This window comes from Poecile atricapillus, chromosome 2 (assembly GCF_030490865.1).
Source record: "Poecile atricapillus isolate bPoeAtr1 chromosome 2, bPoeAtr1.hap1, whole genome shotgun sequence".
NCBI classification, from domain to species: domain Eukaryota; kingdom Metazoa; phylum Chordata; class Aves; order Passeriformes; family Paridae; genus Poecile; species Poecile atricapillus.
The window spans coordinates 87,414,748-87,436,877 of record NC_081250.1 but is presented as its reverse complement, the minus strand read 5'-3'; the positions used below and the strand labels follow the sequence as shown (position 1 = coordinate 87,436,877).

The following is a 22,130-nucleotide window of genomic DNA, read 5'->3' as shown; positions in this document are numbered from 1 at the left end:
AGAGCAAGACTCTTAAACATAGCGCATAGACTCTCAAAAAAGAAAAAGCTTTGTCTAGCCAGATTCTGAGACCATTTTCCATTAATTTACATCATCTGGAACAATAGCAAAAATAGACTCTTTCAAAATCAGTATGACCAGTCTATCAATTTTAAAGCATCTTCAACCACAGGTAAAGAGTGACACTATTTTTATCATACACTTAGAAAAAAATCATTACTGTTACTACATTATTAAAATCTGCATACTTATAAATAAGGTAGTGATTTCCGACATGAAGAAGATACTGTTCCCAATAGTCAATATAATAAAACTAAGCCACGTAGTAAGATATACAAGAAGAGAATTCACCAAATGTGGGCAAATACGCCTCAGGCACCATCTATTATGTGCACATCTGCCCACAGAGCAGATTGCTATCATCTAGCGCTATCAAAAGGCTCGATGTATTTCTCAGGAAACAAGCACAAACACTCTCAATAAATCATGGTGCTAAATATATGTTCCTCTGTCAGTAAGACATTGTCTTCCATCTTGGTTATGCCTGAGAGAAAATGTTTCTTTTTTTTTTTTTTTTTTTTCTCTTTTTGTGAGTTCAGATTAAAAAAAGGGTTGATCCTCTTCTTCCCCTGATCCCTTGAGCATGTGCTTTACTGCAGACTTAAAAAGCTTTGTGGGACATTTTGGTCATGGTACAGGCAGGGCCTCATTGCCAAGCTCATTGCTTGCCACTTATCTAATGATACCTAGGAGACAAATTTCTTTGGATGTCCACTGGCCTGGATATAAACATTAAAGATCCTTACATCATTTTTGGCCAGTATAGTCTAAAGCATATCCCCACTGCTGCAGCTGATGAAAGACTAACAACCATCTTCATCTGCCTCCAAAATCAGCTGGTGCAAAGTAAAAGGTGTCTTAATTTCCAACAATAGAGAAGCATATATAAGAGAAAGTAAAAAACAATATTTCAAGCACAAATCATGCAACACAAATTATTACAAAATTGCATTGAAATTTTCAGAATGATCACTTTAAAGCCTCTTTGTTTTTTTTAAATGAATGTTTATTTTTGGTACATTAACTCAGTATTTTTAGTATCAGTAGGTAGAATGCATACTTTAATCTAAACTTCATAAGAATATTAGCCAGAGCTTTGCAACTGCTTTCATTCAAACAGATGACTGTGTTTAATATGGCAGTATAACCTTGTTTAGTTTCCAAAATAATTTTGCAAAGGAAGTGGATTACTCTGAGGATAATTAGTGTGATAGGGAGGGTTTTTTTAATCTCGATGTCATTATTTGAAACTCACTAGGTTAAATTTGTTATGTTAAGTAACCTTGGGCACCAAAGGGAATTTGAACCCTTCTTCCAGGTACAGCAATGCAGCAGGAAACAAAGCTGTGCCACAAAGCAGACTACCCAAAGAAAATTGTTCTGCCAACCCCATTAAAACTGGCCAGAGTGACTGAACTGTGTTCCCAGAGCAAATACACCACAGAGACAGAAAACAAGCAGTGATCTCCCAAGTGCCAAGGTCTTTAGTATAAGTCCAGCTGTTACTATGTAAGAGCCTGCATGGACCCTACTGAATGTCTATTAGAACTATGGCAGCCAGAAAAAAGACAAAACAGAGATGGGGAGCTGTGGGGACAGGATTGATTGGGGTTGATGATGGACCGGTCTTGGACATTAACTTAGGACTGTGGGAATCAGGCCTGTGGCCAGAAAGATGAATACAGCAGGCCTGTTCATATAAGGTTTAAGAATATGCTTCCAGATCGATCTTAGGTCTCTCCAGATTGGTTGTCATTTGCCGCATTATTTTTCATATTCCTAATCCCAGTTTGTGATTGGAACTCTGCCTTTGGATCAACCCCCAGATCTTCCAGATATATACTGCTGTACCCACCCATTTTCACCTTTTGTGGTTGACCCCGTACTGCATGTTCGCCTTTTGCTGCTGGTTATCTTTCCATTAAAATGATTTTATTTTTCAGGTCATCCAATGGTGCCTGTCTCTTTTCCTTGCCACACTAGAAACTTGTAGCTAATGGCCAGAAGTCAACATTACCAGAAGCATAAAACTAGAGTAACTGCAAGAATGATTCCAGGCCAATTAAGGTTCAGTAAACATTCAGCATCTGTGGGTTCCTCATGGTTTTTATTAAACCAGAATGAAAGGCTTATGCACATAATTCTGTACCGTTTTTTCCTTTATGCTTAAAATAAGAAGCGTCTCCCTAAAGGTCTCCCAAGGTCTGAATCTTTCACTGCATTTAATCACTTTTGTTGTCATTCCTTCTTCTTTGCAGCAGTTTTGCCTGAGTACTCCTGGGACTGGTGTTGCATTACAGATTCATCAATGATTTGCTGCTTACTCTACATTATCCCACAAGTGCTGAGGCAAACAGTTCCTTGCCAGGATCAAATGATCCTCTATATTCGCCTGCAGTTTAAAATCTTGTTAATGTTGACACTTCTGACGAAAGCTCCACACTGACACAGGAATGTTTGAAACCTGCAGGCTTTGGTGACTGCCACATAAACAGGTACCCAGGGCATGAAGCTTTTTCTAGGTCCTCTATTTGCCCCCAGAGACATAATCAATTTAGGCAACATCTTTACCAGAAGCAACGTCAAATAGAACAGCTAAAACAGCCTCTCTGTCTGGAGGTGATGTTGCTGATGGGTGACAGACAGACTGCTTGCTATCCTATGTTGCTAAACTAGCGTGTCTGAGGGTTTTGCTCTAAAGTCAATTAACTTTAATGGAAAGGCTCCAAATTGCTTCAATGATCTTTGGACCAAGCTCAATAAGAACTAATTAGATCTCCATTCCAAAGGTTAGTTGTCAGAATTATTAATGGATTTTTGTTTCTTTGTTTTTTGATATTGGACAAGAGGGTCTTTTTTAATTATTTAGAGGAACTGACATAATTTGGAAAGTCATAAGTTGCAAATACAGGTGCCAGTATTAAAAATTTAATTTCAGGTAAACAGACAAGTAAAAAATTTTACACACTGTGCAAATGAGGTCCACTTCATGAGGACAAAGGAAACACAAACTAAACACTAACTAAAGTTAGTGACACCTTTAATTTAGTTCTGTGGTATTTACTATATTTCACAGGCTGACCAAATCTTGCATGTGTTTTACATGAATACAACTAGGTTTACTGACTATAGCCCGCAGTTCTGATGATAAAATCTAGGACCAGGGCTGGACTTTTCAGAACTCATCTCACTCCCTCTGCTGAAAACTATTGACACAGGAAAAGATTATATGTCTGAAAAACTTACCACAGGAGAGAACATACTTGAAGAAACACTGCGATGAAGGTTCCTCCTGTGGGAGTGATATTACAGCAAATGCCTCAGCAGTCTTGGTACTTTCTACAATTTATTTATTCTGTCCACAGATCATCCCCTGCAAATCAAATTAAGAAATGTTCAAAATCTGAAAGTCATTTATGTCATGATTTTCATCCTACTTTTCCTTTCTTTCTTTTCCTGGAAATTGTAGGAAATACCTGAAGGGAGGGGAGGGGAGGGGAGGGGAGGGGAGGGGAGGGGAGGGGAGGGGAGGGGAGGGGAGGGGAGGGGAGGGGAGGGGAGGGGAGGGGAGGGGAGGGGAGGGGAGGGGAGGGGAGGGGAGGGGAGGGGAGGGGAGGGGAGGGGAGGGGAGGGGAGGGGAGGGGAGGGGAGGGGAGGGGAGGGGAGGGGAGGGGAGGGGAGGGGAGGGGAGGGGAGGGGAGAGTTCACACTCTCACATGATGCATACAAAGGCAGAGACCCATATAACTCTTCCTGTGGACAGAGACTGCCCTTCCTTCTCCTGATAGAGACTAAACCCCCTGAAATACAAGGGAGTAAAGGAGGAGGGTTGCTCCCCTCTCCTTCATCTCCCATCCACCTTGCAGTCAGTCACCAAAGGAATAAGTTAAAATGAATTCTGGCACAAAAGTTTCCTACAGGCTTCCCCACCTGCCCCTTGCCAGCTGAAACCTGAGCCTGCTCTGTACCTGCTCCAAGTCAAGGTCACTCACAGTCTTAAAGCAGATGAGACACTGATACAATCATGATGTGCTGAAGGTTACCTGGTGGAAGTCAGGATGGGCACAGGAATATGCACACACATAACTTTTTCTGTGTTTAGACACAAACCTTGGCAACCAGGTATGGTCTAAAGCGTTGGGTTGAGGGCTGGTCTGCAGTTCACGGTCTCTTGCAGAGATTTAGCTTGCCTGTGCAGCTCTGGTGTTTAGAAGCAGTGACACTTAACTTCAGCTGGAGACAATGAAGATGTGGGTAAACAGCCTTTCTGAAAATTAGTTTCTCAATAGTCACAGTCATAGAAGCATAGAATGGTTTGGGTTGGAAGTGACCTTAAAAATCAAGTTCCAATCCCTCTGACATGGGCAGAGACATCTTCCACTAGACCAGGTTTCTCTAAACCCCATCTAGCCTGTCTTTGAACGTTTCCAGGGATGGGGCATTCAGAACTTCTCTGGGCAAGGTCTTGTAATAGCACTGAGCAACAATTACTCAGATTTTGAATTAACATACAGACAATTAAAATATTTTGGATTAACATTCAGAAAAATTGGAAGAGCTCAGATACCCTACATCCCTGTGTCAAGCCCAGACTAAAGTTTCAATTAGGATATGTAAGCATCTTTGCAACCTATGTGAAAAATAACAACAAAACTGGCATTAATCTGGTCCAGTTAATCAGAATGATCCATAATGTTGAAGTTTTTAACAAGCTGCTGCCCAACATTTTTGACATGTTTTGAAACAAGCCATCCTGATCAGCCCTGTAGAGGCAAGTGCTTCTAAACTTAATGACTCTCCAAAGAGGAGAAGGCATAAAGATTTAGCGACTCAGTAGACATGACTGCACAGACCTCTGCTGCCAGATTGGAAATGACAAATGATTTGTTAATAGAGAAGCTTTGTTTTTGTATTATTTTTTGCCAATGAAGTGAAAACAGAGCATTGATTAAGCAATCCAAGCTGAGAAAATTCCATCCAAATTGGATGAGAGCTTTCAGACCAGCAGCTTTAGACCAGGTTTCAAGGCTTTGAAATACAACTTCTCCGGGCTGCTCAATGCTTAAAGATACCTATCCTGGAGCCACAGACAGTAATTGATGTCAAGCTGACACTGTAGTTCACAGATGAATTTCAGTTGTGTGGGCCATGCCACATGCACAACACTGTGTGAAAAAATGCTTTCTGTCTCAAATGCTACGAACTGAGAGAAAGGATTAATAGACACATCAACAAAAAGTTCTCTGCACAAATAGAGTATGGCTGAAGAATACCAATAGCCCAACATGCTCCTGACTCAAAATCACCCTTCTCTTCCACCTGTCAGATAAAATCATTTGTACAGAAATTCAGACTGAGCCTTTCACTCACAATATTAGGTTTCTGCACAGCCAAAATTCTAAACTCATACCCTGTGTAATAATTTTATGGAAGTCACCCTTACGTATTCAACAGTAAATAAAAACCAGGTGTCTAGAGGTAATTAAAAATATTTGCAAGTTTTTTTCCTCTTGCAGAAAAGAATTAAATTTTCCAGGGGAGATTTAAATACAAGCTTTGGCACTCACAGATATTAAAGTTTGAGTGACTCATATTCTCATTCCCTTGTGTAGCTACATTACTAGACTATATTTCCCTCAATTCATCACAGAATAGGCTATGTCCACAGCCATAAAGCAGAGATAGTGGCATGTCAGGGAACACTAGGTCCAAAAAGGAAAACAGGCCCCTAAGTAGAACTGGAGCATCTAAACTGTAATACTCAGAAGGCATTATGGAGCCTTATTTAAATTAAAGAATGTATAAATTTTTAAGTTGACTATTTGGTGTCTGGGGAGGGGGGGGGGGGGTATTAAAATAAGCCTGCAAAAAAACATGCCCTTTCACTACAAATTCCCTAACATACTCATAGAAAACTGCTGCAATGAAAAATTTTCACCTTAATCAGGTCAGTTTGTCTGGACGACTGCTGGGTAAATAGCTATGCCATTTTATTTGTATTGCAGCTCTTGCTCAAGAGCTAGGAAAAATCAACATAGACTTATAAGCCCAAGTCAAAAATATGCTTTATTTTTAACAGATAAGCATTGAAAGAAATGGTATTTTTTTTTTCAACTAGTGATCTGTATATTTTACATATTCAAAAATTAAAGTTATTTTTGCGTCTCTGGATTTTAAAACAATACCCATCATTTTACAGCCTGGTAACAAATGGATTGTTCTTGATGCAGCAGAATTGTTTTCCTGAGAAGTTCATGCAGGACTACAAATCCTTAGGCTAAGATCCTGTTTTCTGAAAATCTTGCCCAGAAAACAAGCACAGATATGGGAAGCAGCAGATTTCCCTTACCATGATTTATCATCCCTATTTAACCTATTATCTTTACATTCTTGATTGAAAAGTTCCTAATTGTTTGAATGATTCCTTCTTCCCTGAAAAAAAAACAAACAAAAAACAAATCAAAACAATCAGAATAAGAGAACAAAAATTTGTGTTGATTGTTTTAGAAAAGAAACTGAGGGAAAAATGTTATTGGTGATAAAATTATTTGGATTTTTCTCTTGCTATTGAAATGAATTACTGATTTGTTGAGTGAGTAACTGCAACACTGGTGCCAGGGGAGAACTTCTTATAGGACTCTTTGCAACACTGTGCTGGTACCTGTAGTTCTATTCATAGTCTGAGTACCACCTTGATCAGATTTTCCTTGAAATTTCTTAATATAACATTACGCACGTAAAGACTTCTATGAGATCTGTTGTTCTTTTATTCGTTAATCATAGAATCATAGAATGAATCATAGAATGGTTTGTGTTAGGAGGGATCTTAAAGATCATGTAGTCCCAACCCCACCTGCCCTGGACAGGCTCACATTTCACTAGGGAAGGCCGCTGCAGGCCTTGAACACTGCCAGCTTTGTACTTCCCTGCACAACCTGTTCCAGTGTCTCACCACCCTGACAGTAAGGAATTTCTTCATAATTACAGTTACACTAAGAACTATTTCTTTCTAAATAGAGTACATTTCACTGCCTGAGAGAGAAGTAATAGCTCTGTACATACATGAAATGACACACTTCAAAACAGAATTCTGCTTCCGTTTCTTTACTATGACCCAGGATCCTGCTCTGATGTGAAGATGACATAGCAGGTAAGTACTGAATCACATACGGATTCCTCACTAACCTCTGCCTATCTTTCTGACACACAGAAGTGACATTCCAGCTGACTTTTATCGGCCAGACTTAGATTCACTGATGCTGCTGAAGTAAATGCATGTAGTTGTCCTTGAAAGAGATTTGAAGAAGATTTTTTTAATTCTCACAGTAAAAAGTTACACTATTCAAAGTAGTTGTGTCCATTAGAAACAAAATATTCTTTTTTTCATTAACTTGTTATTTTAAACATATTTCATAATTTATTTGTAGTGGAAAAAGGATTTATAAGTAGAAACCACAGGAGAGCCATAATTCAGGTCACATTTGTGCAGCTCACTAGCTAATCTGAAAATCTAAATCTACTGAGACTTTCTGATATCTTCTCAGAACTGTGTGTCATATCACTTATGAATAGACTCAATTCAAAAGAAAGCTTTTAAAATATAAAAAAAATTTCTGCATTGTCATCTACTTCTTTGGTCCGTCTGTTCATCTCTTTTGCTCAATATTTGAAAATTAACAGACAAATTGGGTTTTGACCCATCCACTGCCTCCTCCCTGTAAGAGATTAATGGCTAATACATAATCCCACTGGATTGGCTATAAAATGCAATGGCTGCAGAAGAGAACACATCACACTTTCTCCTTTTATCAATTGCATTGCATATGGTGACAGATTATTAAAGGAAGAAAAATGAAATTTTTTCTTCTTTCATACCCAGGATCCTACTGAAATTTCCTACTCCTACTAAAAACTGTAGTGGATAAAAAATAGGAAAAAACCTTCCTGCAGCTGAGAGATTGAGAAATCAAGGGGATTAGGTGCAGCTACTGGTTGTGACCCAGATGAGTGACACTGGCTTCTTTCCCACCTTTCACAGTAACCATGAAAATTATGTTTGCTTCCTTTGGCGCTGAATGTATTTTACATATTTCAGTTGCAAGCTCTTTGGGGCACAGTCAGATGCTAAATATGCTTTTTACTGTTAGAGCAACACAGCCATGACACATCTTGAGACCTAACAAAAATCCAAGTAATGAGTACCAAGGATATTTTTCCATGCAACAATTTAGTTCTGTGAAAGACCATTTTCCCAAGCACTCAGAACAGTACTTGTACATTTGCAAATCACCAGCGTGCCAAAAGAAAATCTAATAATACTTAAAATACAGAAATAAAACACAAGTCGGTTGGCAAAAAGGCTATTAGAGAAATACTGGGCGCCTGAACAAATCCCTGCATTCTTCAGTTTCCAAGCAGTTTCATCTTCCAAAACATTTTGCATTTCTTTTGACACTGTATGTGTATCTCTTAAACAGCTTTTACAGCACAGCTAAAGAAGCACCACTGTGAAAAAATGCTGTACCTGGTGAAAGTACTTCAAGGAATGTAGACCCTAATCTGCAACCCTTTTCTCTCACAAATAATCTTCATATCTTAGATTCTGACATGAGTAGGATTATTCATATAAGAGAGAAGAAAGGTAGGCATGGGAACTTAAGAATTGCACTAACACAGTAAAGCATTGTAAAATGACAATAGAAATGGCATTTAAACTCTCTGGAGTTATGCCTATTCTGTAGTACAGAAAAGGGACAGTAAATTGAACAAGTAGCTTTTACAAAGCTGCAGCCAGAGACTAAGCAGGACCTTGTAAAATGGAGGTATGGAAATAAGCAGAGTTTACACAATGCCAGAAGTACTGTCCACAAGCTGGAAGCATAAATCAGGAATTACAAAGATAAAGTTTGAACTCCCATGAATTTAACAGACTTCTGTCCTGCAAAGAATTTGAAAGCACATAGTAAAAGGCTCTTTCATAGTATAAACAGAAAAAAAAGAAAACCAAACAAAAAAACCCACAAGGAAAAATGCTACACCACTGTGGAGGAAGTACAGAAAAAAGACTAAAGACAACACAAGGAAGGCCTCAACTAAGTATTTTAGTTGAAATTGGAAAATTTCAATCAGAAATTTTTAGGTTAAATTTACAAAGATAGGATGAATAACAAGAATATGGATATGCAAATATAAACTACCACAGCTAGCAAAAAACTCAATTCAAAAAGTTAAATGCTTGAAGTCTGATTAATCAGCATCTCACACTTTTAAAAATTTCTTTCACATGTAATGATGGTCCAGAGATGAATATTTTCAATAGCACCATCTAGTTGGGAGTGAAGCTCAAAAATAGTAGATATGGTTTCCTTACTTACAAAAAAAAAAAAAAAAAACTGTGAAGAAAAGTAAGAGGAGATGGCAGTTGGGAAATTACAAGCTATTTCATTGGACCTCATTATTATGAAAGGCTTTAAAATACATTTTGAAAGAGACAATATATGAAGACACAGAGGTAAATGAAAAATGGGATAAAGTGCAACAGCAGTTTAACAAGAAGATACCATACAAATCATCCATATAGTTTTCTTAGATGAGGTAAAAGATTTTGTGAACAAATGAAGTGTAATAGAGCTCATCTTTCAGGACTTCAGCAATGCATTTGACATCGTGCTATATGCTATTAACAAATCTAAGGACTAAGACTTTTTGCATAGTTAAAAAACAGCTAAAGGAGAAGTAATAGCAAGTAAGTGCCATTGAGATGTATTGAATTGATTAAGATTAGCAGTGGGTCTTCAGGATTCATTCTGGGGCTACTGCTGTCCTTCCATAGCTCTTGATCACTGTGACCAAGGTAGAAGAGTACCTGCACACTCCAAAGTCAGTAGAGTAGTGAAACTGTACAAATGGAGCGGCTTGGAGATGTGAGTCAAAGAAATGGGGTAAGCAACAAGGCCTGGGGAAGAAAATGAAAACGTCATCTGGGAGATGACCCAGTAATGACAAATGAGGACTATAGTTGTCGATGAGAGAGTGACTAAACAGGTGACATGGTGAAAAAAGCTGTAGCACATGAGAATGGGGATTTCCAGTAGAACCTGGGAGACAAGGACATTTCCCATCCAAAGACACTAATAGAGTTGAGTTGTTTAGCACAGCAAGAGAAGAGCTAACTAAGCATATAACTGCTGCCTAGAAATGCTTTGAGGAAGAAGCCTCAAGGTAGAAGTAGTTTATCTAATTCAAGGAGCAGCAACAGCATGGCGAGGGAAGGCAGTGTACATGCCACACACTCATCTAGGCTGTACAGAAGGGAAGCAGCTATAAGTCCTTGACTTTCTCAAATAGTCTTCCAGATAGAAGAGTGGGGTCAAAATTCCAGCCTTGTAGGGTGATACACAGCTGCAAGTATCATACGCTATAACACCCTCTACAACTGCCTGGACCCACTGGTCACAAACTGTCCATTAGCTCTTCCATAATTAGTGTGATACTCATATTATTACTGCTTTGATGTTACTGTTTTCATTTTGGGGGACATATCCAACACACCATTCCATTTTTTCACGTGCACTTTTCATTACAAAATCCATGTAAAACTAATTACACAGATAAAGGCTTTTGCAATAATGCAGGCTACTTGAAAGTGAAAATAAATAGAAGAATGTAGAGCCTAAGATGATTTGAACAGCTAGGGCTCACACAAATATAACATTAATAACAATTAAGCATTTTGTGAAATAATTAATAATTATTTTATAAAATAATTCAGGGAAAACTGCAGAATTGTGCTTAAATTATTAGCTGCTTAGAAGAAGTTTGTCAGATGGGTGCTTTAAAGAGAAATATAACAGAAACTGTATTTTTAGAACTTGTGGAGAGACACATTTCTCCTGAAGAGAGTTAAGATTTGGCACTTCATATGAGCAGAGATGATCTGGCCCAAACATTCTTGTTTGCAGATGATGACTACTATATTATTCACTCTGTCTTGGCACAGTCAGTCAATAGAGGGAGTGCAGCAGAATAAAAAAGCCTTTTCTCTATTTGCTGATAACATTTTTAGCACATTTAGGGAGAAATCTGAAGAATCATAGTAATTTCTACACCCTAGAAAATGTGTTAAGCAGAGAGAAAAGGACAGAGAGGACATCAGGAGTTGCAAAATACAAAACAAAACACAGAAAAATGTCTCCAAAAAGGGAATGTGAAATAATAATCCTTAAAATACATTGTAAGAACATATTTGAAAGAACCTTTCCAAGAAATAGTGTCTACTTATATCCATTAAGTTTACATTTGCTTGAAAACAAATCAGTGGATACTATACTAGGGATGACTCTAATCCTTGTATCCAAAATAATAAATTCAAGGGATTAGCCAGGACAACAGCATTTTTTATCAAACAGAATTCATTTGTATCCATCCTCACATTACCAGAAAAGTAGCTCTCTCCTAATTAGCAGAACTTGAACATTAACCTTTTGTCTTGACTGCAATCACTTCGATTAATGGTAATGTTCAGCCTCCTCAAAACGTCTTTCATAAATTGACTATTCCCATGGTAACAGCTGCTACTTTCATTCTACAAACACCAAGAAAATGTGATTTCCTTTATATCAGTGGGCCAGGCTGGGGGTGCAACTTTGGCCTTTGTCAATGCTTTTTTTCAGACAAAACTGTTCATTCCAGAAGAAGAGGAAACAGGTGCAAGCACAGTTCAGGAAGCAGTTGTTGACTAATCCACGAAGCAGGTTTGGCAATGCTTTGAAAGGAAGCTGTCAGACAGCCTTCCTGCAATGCCAATATGTTCTGTGGCTGCATGAGGGAAGGACAAGCACAGTCAACAGCAGCCACCAAACTTAAATCAATATTTTTCGTGGGTTGTTCCTTGGATGGCATTTTTTTTCCTTTTTGCTTGTTTCTTTGGTGGTTCCACAAACAGTAGCAAGACATCCGCTTAATACCCCCACAAGAATAGTTGAGAAAGGTAAATCAAGGATTTTCATTTCAAGAATATTGAACTTTAGCCAAAAAGAACATCAATTCATTGCTGAGACACTGACACAGCTTTAACGATTGATGTCTTCATCTTCAAGGCCCACAACAGTCTATAAACAAAGTCCTAATCTCAGCTGAAGTGAACTCCCAAAGTAGCATCAGCTTTGGCGGGGCCAGCAAACCTTCACAACAAAGGTACTTCTTCCCCAGCGAGCCATGCAAAATTTTTTTGAAAGTTTATAAATCTGAGGCTTTTTCCAGAAAACCCATCTGTTGCATATGAACTCATCTGATACCTTTACCTTCTTTGAAACTGAAGGTTTCCAAGTCAATCTGTCAGGGTGAGAATGGATAAAGTGAGATTCACATCTACTTCTCCAGTAATCCACTGAAATAATCAAGTTTTCCCTTAGTCACAAATGCAAGATTCTGTCATAACATAGAGCTGCAATTTTCCAAAGTTAGAATTGCATGTTCAGTTTCTTAAATTGGCCTTTAAAATACATTTTTAATTTTTTAATGAAATTTTTAGCATTCACATAAAGGACTGGCAGACAGCAAAGAGACTGAAAAATTAAACACAACTCTAGAAGCCCTTATTTTTTCCTTCTCCTTAATTACTCATTAACCCTTTCAGCACCAAACTAAGTGATTGCTTTCCTTGCCTTACGTACTTTTCATCCCTGGCATAACAAATCCCTGTTGTTAATTAGACACTTTGGAAACCTGAACACCGTTTGGCATCAGGTCTACTATTTTTAGCCAAAACTATCAAGTGTTTGAGAGAAAAGTGTTTGAGAAAAATCATGGATCTGCTTTTATGAAAGTGAACAGTTAGTGGCTGCAATTGTGCAACCTACATAAACTCTGTCTCTGCTCATTCCAGCAGATGTTAAGGTTGCTCAGAAATGGACAAATTTCTGATCCTCATGTCTCAGCATTTATCATGTTTCTGTATCTGCAGGTTTTGTTGCCATCAGAAGGTACCAAACCCAATTCCAACAGCAAAGCCCACAGCTTCTCCCACTGTAGATAAAAAGGAAAATGCCACAAGTTAAGAATGAATAGGAGATTGTAAATACATTGCAAGCATCAAGCTGTTGTATTTATACTTACATGAGTATCACACTTCATGCCAATCAGACTCAAAACGTCACTCTGATACAGGATCATAATCCAAAAGGGGACAAATTATATCTCTCCGTTCTGGGCTCACACTGGGGAAGTCTGGGTTTGAGCTGGTGCCCAGCATTCCAAGCTCATGTTTATTTTCACTCCAACTCCAAAAAAAAATTGGTGAATAATCCAGAACTGCTCATCCAGGAAAGATTACAAAGGCTTGCCAAATTCCAGACTACAGTCCATGGAAAAAACCAAGTGCACAGATTCGTTGGCAAGAGATGCCTCTAAACACGCTCAATTTTGCACGCATTCTAGGGTGGTTCTCAAAAATGGTACAACCTTGGGAAAAGAAGTACAAGGGAATTAATTGAACCCTACCTGTGAACACCCTGAATACCCCTCAGCATTAATGCAGAGGAACACCAAAAAATAATCCAAAGTAAGAAAAGAGACCCAAAGTATTCATAGTAACCAAAAAAGTAACCAAAAATTTCCTGCAAATCAATGAAAAGGAGGAAATGCTTGGCAGGAAGGGTTGCCTGTAAGACTGGCAATATCATGGTAACAAAATCATTTTACAGGACAACTTGCTCTGATGCCACAGCCCAGTTTTGCAATCGTGCTACGGGCACCAGGACTGTTAAGGTACTACACCCACATCCCACAGTAATAGTCCACATCCTGTCTGGTGACTTCCCTCTGCAGTCTGGCCCATCTTCCACCTTGCACCTCCTACCTTCATTGGCCCTGGAGTCAGGAGAGGCAGTAGAAACATGCAGTGCTCCTTTTCCATTTTCCCCAAGGTTTGTTCTTCCTCTACAGCAAAACCAGAGCAGAGCAGCCGTACCTGTATGTTTTACAAGGACCTGTGGATGATAGTGAGTTCAAGGACTGGATAGAGCCAAGCTAGAAAGTCCCATACTGGAGAAGGATAGATAGAGACGAGGAGATCCCAACTACAATGCCTTCCAAATTAAATCCTTAGAGGGTAAGTCCTGGCTTCTTTCCTACCACTCCTTCAACAACAACAGCTCAGATCTCACAGGAAGCAGGCTAGGGAGGAGACCACTGCCCTGACCCACAAGTCCTATAAATCTCACTCACTCTTTGGCTCAGGAATATTAATATGATTGCCATATTTAGTGTCTTTATTATACTTAAACAAAAACAAAAAAAATCAGTAATATGGGGGATTCAGTATGTTTGTTTGTCTACATACTTCTTTTAAGTGTCACCAGCTCCTGCAAAGCAGTGCATCACAGGCCCTTCCTACCTCATGCTAGGGAGACATAAACAGCATCCCTGCATCGCTCTTTGAGTTTTGAGGTATTTTGCTTGCTTTTACCACATATTAATGGAATTTATCTCACACCAATTGGTGAGCTCATTGCTGTCAAAGCAGATGGTAAGATGGGCCTGAAAAAAAATTGGGCATCTTTATTTCATGTGAGGGGAATGTAAGAGGAAAAGGATGTCTTTTCCATTTTCTGAGGGCTGAAATGAAAGTCAAAGCAAGTTTTTATGACCAGCAGAGTTTGAGGAAAAATTACCCAGCTCCAGTGGATGCATACCTTGCATCTAACTCCATCTAATTCCCTCCTCTGTGGTTTATTTGCCTCGTGGGCACACCAGGTGCTGGGGGCTCATCGACTGACAGCATGCTATCAATCTGCTCCAGGCACCGGTGCTCAGGGAGCAGCGTTGTGAAGCAATTCAAGATACCAAAACCAGGAGCAAACTCATAAGGTACTCATGATAAAGAGGTAAGATTTTTTTCTATATTTCCTGCAGTTATCTTGGAGAGATGCTAGCACAGTAACTTCCTCAGTGGGAAACTACTGCTCAGTACTGACTTCCCATTGTTGGCCACCTTACATATTCAAATAGAGATATAAAAAGCACAGCGTTACAAAACTTAACAACAGCAGAAGAGGTCTGTGTGAGGATCAGACCTCCAAACGTGACACTGCGGTAGAGATGCTGCATTGGAGCTATTCAGGCAGAAGGCTCTGCATTTGGAGAAGGAAGAAGAGCTTGCCAATTGGCATTCCAGCAGTTAGTTGCTGGCCAAGATTTTCAAGGTTGAACTTTATACCCGTAGCTTCACAAAGGTCACACTTAGCAAACTATTGGGGCTTAACAGACCAAGGATGCATTTGGCTCTTATTCCAAGGCCCTTTCCTTGATATTAATATTGATGACAGTGGAACAAACATCTCAATAGCTGCACAGAAAGGCCAATGCACAAATGTGCTATACTCAACATATGGAAGAAGTCTGAAGCCTTAAAAACCACTTAATGAGAAAGCTGTGGATATCAACAGCAGCAGGAAAAATCTAAAATGGGAGCCAGAAGCCTATATCCTACCATGCTAATTTATATTGTTAGAGAGGAAAATACATGGCAATGTTAACTATGCTGAGGATTTTCAAAAGTTGCATTTATTTTTGGTTTTCTTTCAAAAACAGTGTTTCAATGAATATGCATCATGCTGGGTTTGTGGCACTGGTAGTATGTCGATCACCATGGTACCTGAGCACTCAAGCCAATGATTAACCAGTGGAGCAAATGAAACAGAAGCTGAGAGCCAAAAGGTACTGTGACAAGCTCTTCACAGACCTTATGGATGCCACAGCATCTCTGTCTAGACTTCTAGTCCTTCAGGCTTTCCACTGTCTACCTTCCCTGCTCTCAGGATAACCAGATCTTTTTTCCAAACAGTGCTAAGGGATACAGAGATCTCAGACTGGCTTAGGAGAAAGGAGGAGATAAAAAAACCCCAACCAACAAACCCAAAAAAACAATACACAAATATTTTCATCAGGAAAACATTGCTTAAGCACACAGTAAGAAAAAAAAAAAAAATTTTCATTTCCATAAATTGATTATGAATTGACAAACTTAGTTATGTCTGCCCTGCTATCAACCTAATCCTTAAAATTACTGTTCTGATGAAGAAAAACAAGTCTTTGCTCACTAAGGAAATGACCTTTCAAGGGACTGATGCAGACCATACTTGAACACCACTAGCTTTATTTAATAGGAATGAAAATAATACATAAAAACATATGGCTATGTGCCTTCTTGAAAAAAATCAGAGATTGCATCAGCCCCTCTCCACACTGCAAATAAGCAACAAATTAACACAATGTTTGTTTAACATGTGTGCATACAACCAGTGTGAGCTTTTCTGGGTTGGGACCCTTAAGCAGAAGCCTCTGGATTTTAGAAAAAGAAATCTGATGAATTATCTATCCCTAGCTGTTTTGTTTTCTGGTCAAAGTCTCTGAGGGGCACAGGAAAGTTGAGGGCCTTGCATGCAGGCCAACTTGACAAAGGCTAAATCCTTTCAGTACTGGGGAATTGTGCAGCTATAATGCAACCCTCACTGAAGAAGTTTCCTGTTTTCCATCAGTAATCAAGGCAATGATGCTGCATTCTAATTAAATTGGTGTCACATGGAGTTTTTCCCTTTTACTGTAACCACTTCACACTTAGGAGGTAGTTACATCCAGTTTATCCTTTAAAAGAGGAGTAGGCTTTGGGGACAAGGCCCCACTACCAGCAATGAAAACCCAAGCACTCACATCCTAGTGCAGTTACAATATGTTGCGTTACTACTGTGCCCCAGCAGCAGCGGCAGCAGTTTTGAAGCAGATACGAAGCACTGCACCACCCACCTATATTTGACTGTGAAACTCTGGATTAAAGCTCACATTAAGCATCGGCCTGATTCTGTTACCTCTCCTGTGTCTAAATTATATCCATCACTGTCATCGCTAAAGATTCAGATCCTCTGCGCACTTCATCGGCATTATAATCGAAGCTAATGAAAGACATGTTTGTTTAGCTGTTATAAATGGCTTTGAACATCTTGGTTTCAGCCAGGGTGATGAATTAAGAATCTCAGCTGGCAAACAGTTTAATTTTGAATGAATTTAGCTAAAATGGATTACTGAGAAAGCAATATGGATTTTTCAAATTCATATTATTTCACATACTTTAGCAGTAAATATTTCACCCCTTCTTACCATCTGAGTCACCAGGCATAGAACTGGAAGAATCAGCAATGATACCAGCTTCTCAAACACAAAACCAACTTAGGATACTATAAACAGGTGTGAAAAGCCACTTTTCGACTGCAGCAGGGAGTACAGCCCTCAGACAGTTTATCCCTCAGCTGACTACATTTCTGCCTGATAGCAATTCTGCAAAGCAGCCTGTACATGGTAATTAAAGCATTTTGTGACAAAACTCAGAAACCAACAACTGCAAAGAACTATTCCGTAGCAGAGTAATTTATTAGAAGTACCTGGCTTTTATTTTCCCTGGTACATTTTCAAATGAATTAAAATAATAACTTAAGGGGAAAGAAAATTATCTTTAAATAGTGGTGGGGTTTTTTGTTTTTTTTCTCTCCCAGGTAATTTGGAGTCAGGAGGAATCTAAAATAACAGCATGATTGTTGAAAATTACAGGGTAAAGTTGGAAACCTCTAGAGGTCATCTAGTCTGGCCTCATTCATGCTCAAACCAGTGCCACCTTAGAACAGATAATTCCGAATTAAAAGGGAAAGGAAATAATTTAAAACAAAAAGAAAGAAAAAAAATGAAGCCTTCCTCTATTCCCTTTTGCACCAGAAGTAAAACTAATGCAAGGGAATATGTTCTTGAAACATATAGTTCTTTTATGTTGTTTGTAAGTAAATATGACCAACCTGGCAAAATAGATCAAAGCTGCCACCTTTGTTTGACCTAGTTCCCTTTCTGCCTTGATGCAGGTAACATTTAGCACAATGTATGGCAAACTCAGACTCAGTTGCCAGCTCTGCTCTGCCACACTGCTGGCCAGAAAAGGCTGGGAATGCTGCATGTTCAGCTCCAGTGAAAAGGAAAACGGTCCATATCATTCATTAGCAGTCTGCTCCAAGCTAATTAAGGAACGGAGCCGACAGCTGCTGAAGAGGGTTCCACCCCATCTTTTCCTGGGAAAGCAAGGTCTCTGGGGCAGGGCCTGGACTCCACAGAAAAGAAGAATAGGGTGGGGGAACCTTACAAGATCTCAGTGAAACCCAGATGACTCATCAGAAAGTAAAAGGTTTCTATTTTGGCAAGAGGCTGAAATAGCAGCTCTGGGTTGTGCTGCAGCAATAAATGACCCTAAGTGCCCGGGACAAACTCCTGTGCACACTGATATTCCTAGCAGCAGGGGCTATTTCACATCTCATTAAGCAAAGGGGTTTACATGACAATTAACACATTAATTAGCAGCATCTTTTTCACAAGTGAAAATTTGGCTTGAGATTTCAACATTTTTAGACAACTGCTCTGTGAGTGAAAATTAAGGAATAGTGAATTATGCCTCAAGGTGAGTAGGACTTACGGGTTGAACTGGCCTAGCAGTATGTTTGTGTACTGAAGGACACTGCAACCTGGCGATGGCCAGTCCCATAACTTTCATGGAGGGAGGGCCTCCTTCCACAATCTGCACTCTGCCATTCAAAGCCCAGCCCTTGGCATGGGCAAAGGGCCAGGCTGGCCACTTCATGAGCTGACCATAAACAAGCCTAATGTACCACAAAGTCACATAGGGACAAAGCAAGGCCTGGACTTCAAGCAGCAGTAGCTCCCATTACTCAGCCCCAGCTGCTGACCTGTGTGGCTCCCCACTACAAAAATCCCATTGACTGCATTTGTAGAGACATAACACCAAAAAGCAACCCTGATAATTTCACTGAAAATAGGTATCAGCTATAAGAGAATGTTTACTGCCTTAGAGCTTCACATCTTACATACAGAGTTAATAATTTCTACCGGAGACCACTTTAAAGAAGAGTTTGCACTATTAAGCTGTGTGAAAATTTCTCTCTGAGGTTTTTGTTCAGTACATCATCTTTAATTTCTATTATCTTTTGAGAGAATGGATTTATAAGCATACAAGAAGACGTAGAGTACTGGAAATATAATGAAAGGAAGAAAAAATTGGAAACTGGCACTTGAAGTTTTCAAGATCAGGTGGATTCTGACAGTCATTGGGTCCATTCTCTATCAAATGGATGTTGCCAACCCACGGGAAATAGTGGCATGCTTTGTATATGTTATCTTTCACCTCCCTCAGGTACAAAATGCAAGGAAGCTGTGTTCTAAACAATATATAAACTAACAAAAAACCACACTAATCTTTTATATGTTTTGGCACTCAAAGCATAGATAAATCACTGTGTCATAGCCTAACCTATCATATCACTTACAAAATAAATCCAGGCTCAGGAGGAACACTAGATAACTTGTCCTTTAATTAGCTTTTAAAAGCTGATGGTTTGTTTCAGAATATGATTTATTTCTTTTATTTATCAGCCTGCCTTGTTTCAAATGGGTACTGTCTGACTGACCTCTAGGTACCCTTGCATTTGCTCTGTGATATCCCCAGAATGTCAATGCTTTGATTCTTCATCTTTCATTTCCCAAACATTTCTTATTGGTCACTTCTGGTAGCGGTGGCAGCTGAAGTAGAAGTTTATCCTCTGATAATCTGTACTGCTTTAATGGTTCCCAGCATCCTGAGGATATTTTCCAAGTGTTATGGTGACACCAGCTGAGATCTTGGCAATAGAAAAGTGTTTAACATGTTTTTTCTAACTTAGTCTCTTGTGGTTTTTTTGGCTTTCCCAGCCCTCTGCCACCCCCTTGATTTCTATGGCTTAACGCTTTTTGTTATTACTATATTCTTAGTTTTCACTTCTCAATATCTTTCTGATTAAAAAGCCTTTGAAAAACCTGAGGGCATTCCCACTATGCATCCAAAAATCTCTTAATAAATTTCTCCAAGCCTCCAAGTCACATTTGTCTAAAAACTGAGCAAAAATCCCCTCTAAAAGGAAGAACAATAGTCACATCTTTGCTATATATTTCTCTGTAAACTAGAGTCTAGGAGCTATAGCATAGAAACCTTGTAAAATGATGAGCACGTTTCAAACAGTTCTAATACAAAATATGACACATAAACAGGTCACTGGTTTTAGCATGTCTCCAAAATAATATATGCTTGGAAATGCTTATCCTTGTAGCAACACTATCCTCTTTTTTCCTGTGAGAAAATGAATCTTGCAGAAGCATGCCTGAAAAAGCAAAATTCTCATATAATTTCAATCACTCAGTTTGTTCATGACTTTTATACAGCTGACTGAACATTTATTATCTCACGTGAAATAGAAGCTGTGAGTTTGCTCACCTTTGTCACCTGCAGGATCTTTGAAATGCCTCCTCTTCTGTTTCTTCCAAAGAGTATGTTTCCGCATCTCCCAGTCATTCCCGAGTCCACTGAACATGCAGACATCAATAAGTTCTGGCTAAGTTATCCTACGTAACTCTGAAGAAAAAAGGAGAGACTTGCAGATGCTGCAGAAGGTCTTCTTTACTCTCTTTATAAATTTTGTTTTCTTGGTGGTCTGTCACAGTCAGGTCTCCGGTAGTAAACTGAACAACCTATCCTCCTGGCTCTTCTTTTCTTCTTTTTCTTTTCTGTAAACACATAATCAGGGCTTCAAATCCTTTAGGCATCACAAACTGTATTTCTCTATTGCCCTCTACTGACTGCTGGCTCACGCCGCCTTCCCGGAGAAGTGGCGAGCAACAGATCCGCGGTACGCGCTTCTCGCCGCCCTCCCCCGGATCGATAATGATACACGATGACCAAAAGTCAACACAAATCATTCTATTTTTTCCTTTGTTACAAAACACCAGGCAAGATTTACAGCCTATTGGCCAGCCGTGGTAGCTACAAAACGCTACACAACAGAATCAGGAAGCAGTTCGTAACATGGCTCTGCTAACGTGGGCTTTTTTATTTTTTTTGGTGAACAAAAGCCAGGAAAAAGTAGAGACGAACGCGTTCTGCCTTGAAATGCGGATGAATTCATCGCACTGATGCCACAAATACTGCCTCGGGGATCTGAGAGCTGTCTGATTTTAAGAGTTTGTCCTGCCAGCACTGGTTGCACAGAATACTGCCTTTTGATGGGAGTTCTGCAAGAAGGGGCTGGTAGAGAGCCATGAATTTGAGGCCACGGATTTTGGCCATTTCCCCTTTGTCTCTTGGCTTTAGCACATTCAGCAGCACACCTAACATGGGAAAGCCTCATGTGACAGGACCCGGGACGAGGCACATCACCCTGTGTGCGGATGGCACCGGGAGTGGCTGTTTGCGCTGCTTCTTGGACAAAGATGATCTATAATGCAAAGAGAATCCAGCAAACTGAGATAAAAAAAGGGAATGGCCCAGTGTTGTCTCAGGAGCAGAAGTTTTTAAAAAAAAAAAAAAAAAGTGTATAAGCATTTCAGGCAGGGATATAAAGAGTGTAAGAGTGAAGTTGGAGGGGGGGAATATAAATGAATCCTTTGCATTGTGTTAGTCACTGCTTAATAAGTATAGCACATGATGGTTAATCAGGTCACTCAGACACTTGTTCTCACAATAAAAACTTAATCCACAGTGCTGGTGCAGATGCTCTGGCCCACCTGCACCACTCCAGGAACAGGGAGGAGTCAGCTCCCAGCTCCAGGCAAAAGAAGAAATCCCTAGCACATTTCCCTTTATCTAGGCAGAAGCTGGGAAAAAACGTGGCTTTATCTTGCCTCACCATTCTTCCTCCACAACCAACTTCCCTAGGGAACAAACGTGCTTAAAAAATTATAAACACAGACCCATCCCTCAAAAAAGTGTTGGAATTATTTTTGCTTACTTGTGTTCATAAAGTACTTTCATTTTCCCCCTCCAATATTAATAAATGGGAATATTTAATTTGCCAAAAAATCTTTTGACTGAGAACACTGGTTGTGTTTTGAATAGATATTGTGACATCCCTGCTCTTCAACTCAGAAGAGGTAGGAGTTCACTCAAAAGTTAGGCTCAAGAAAGTCAGCAACATGGCAACAAAAATGCAATATTG

General features: G+C 39.5%; 1 long non-coding RNA gene across 1 annotated transcript; it reads right to left on the bottom strand.

Annotated features, from left to right (window-relative positions):
* Positions 1 to 6,232: 6,232 nt before the first annotated feature.
* LOC131575999 (uncharacterized) lies at positions 6,233 to 20,747 on the bottom strand. The gene is made up of 3 exons (XR_009276898.1): positions 20,414 to 20,747; positions 13,919 to 14,048; positions 6,233 to 6,492 (listed from the first exon to the last, which is right to left on the bottom strand). It is a non-coding gene; the product is annotated as an uncharacterized LOC131575999 (long non-coding RNA).
* Positions 20,748 to 22,130: the final 1,383 nt, after the last annotated feature.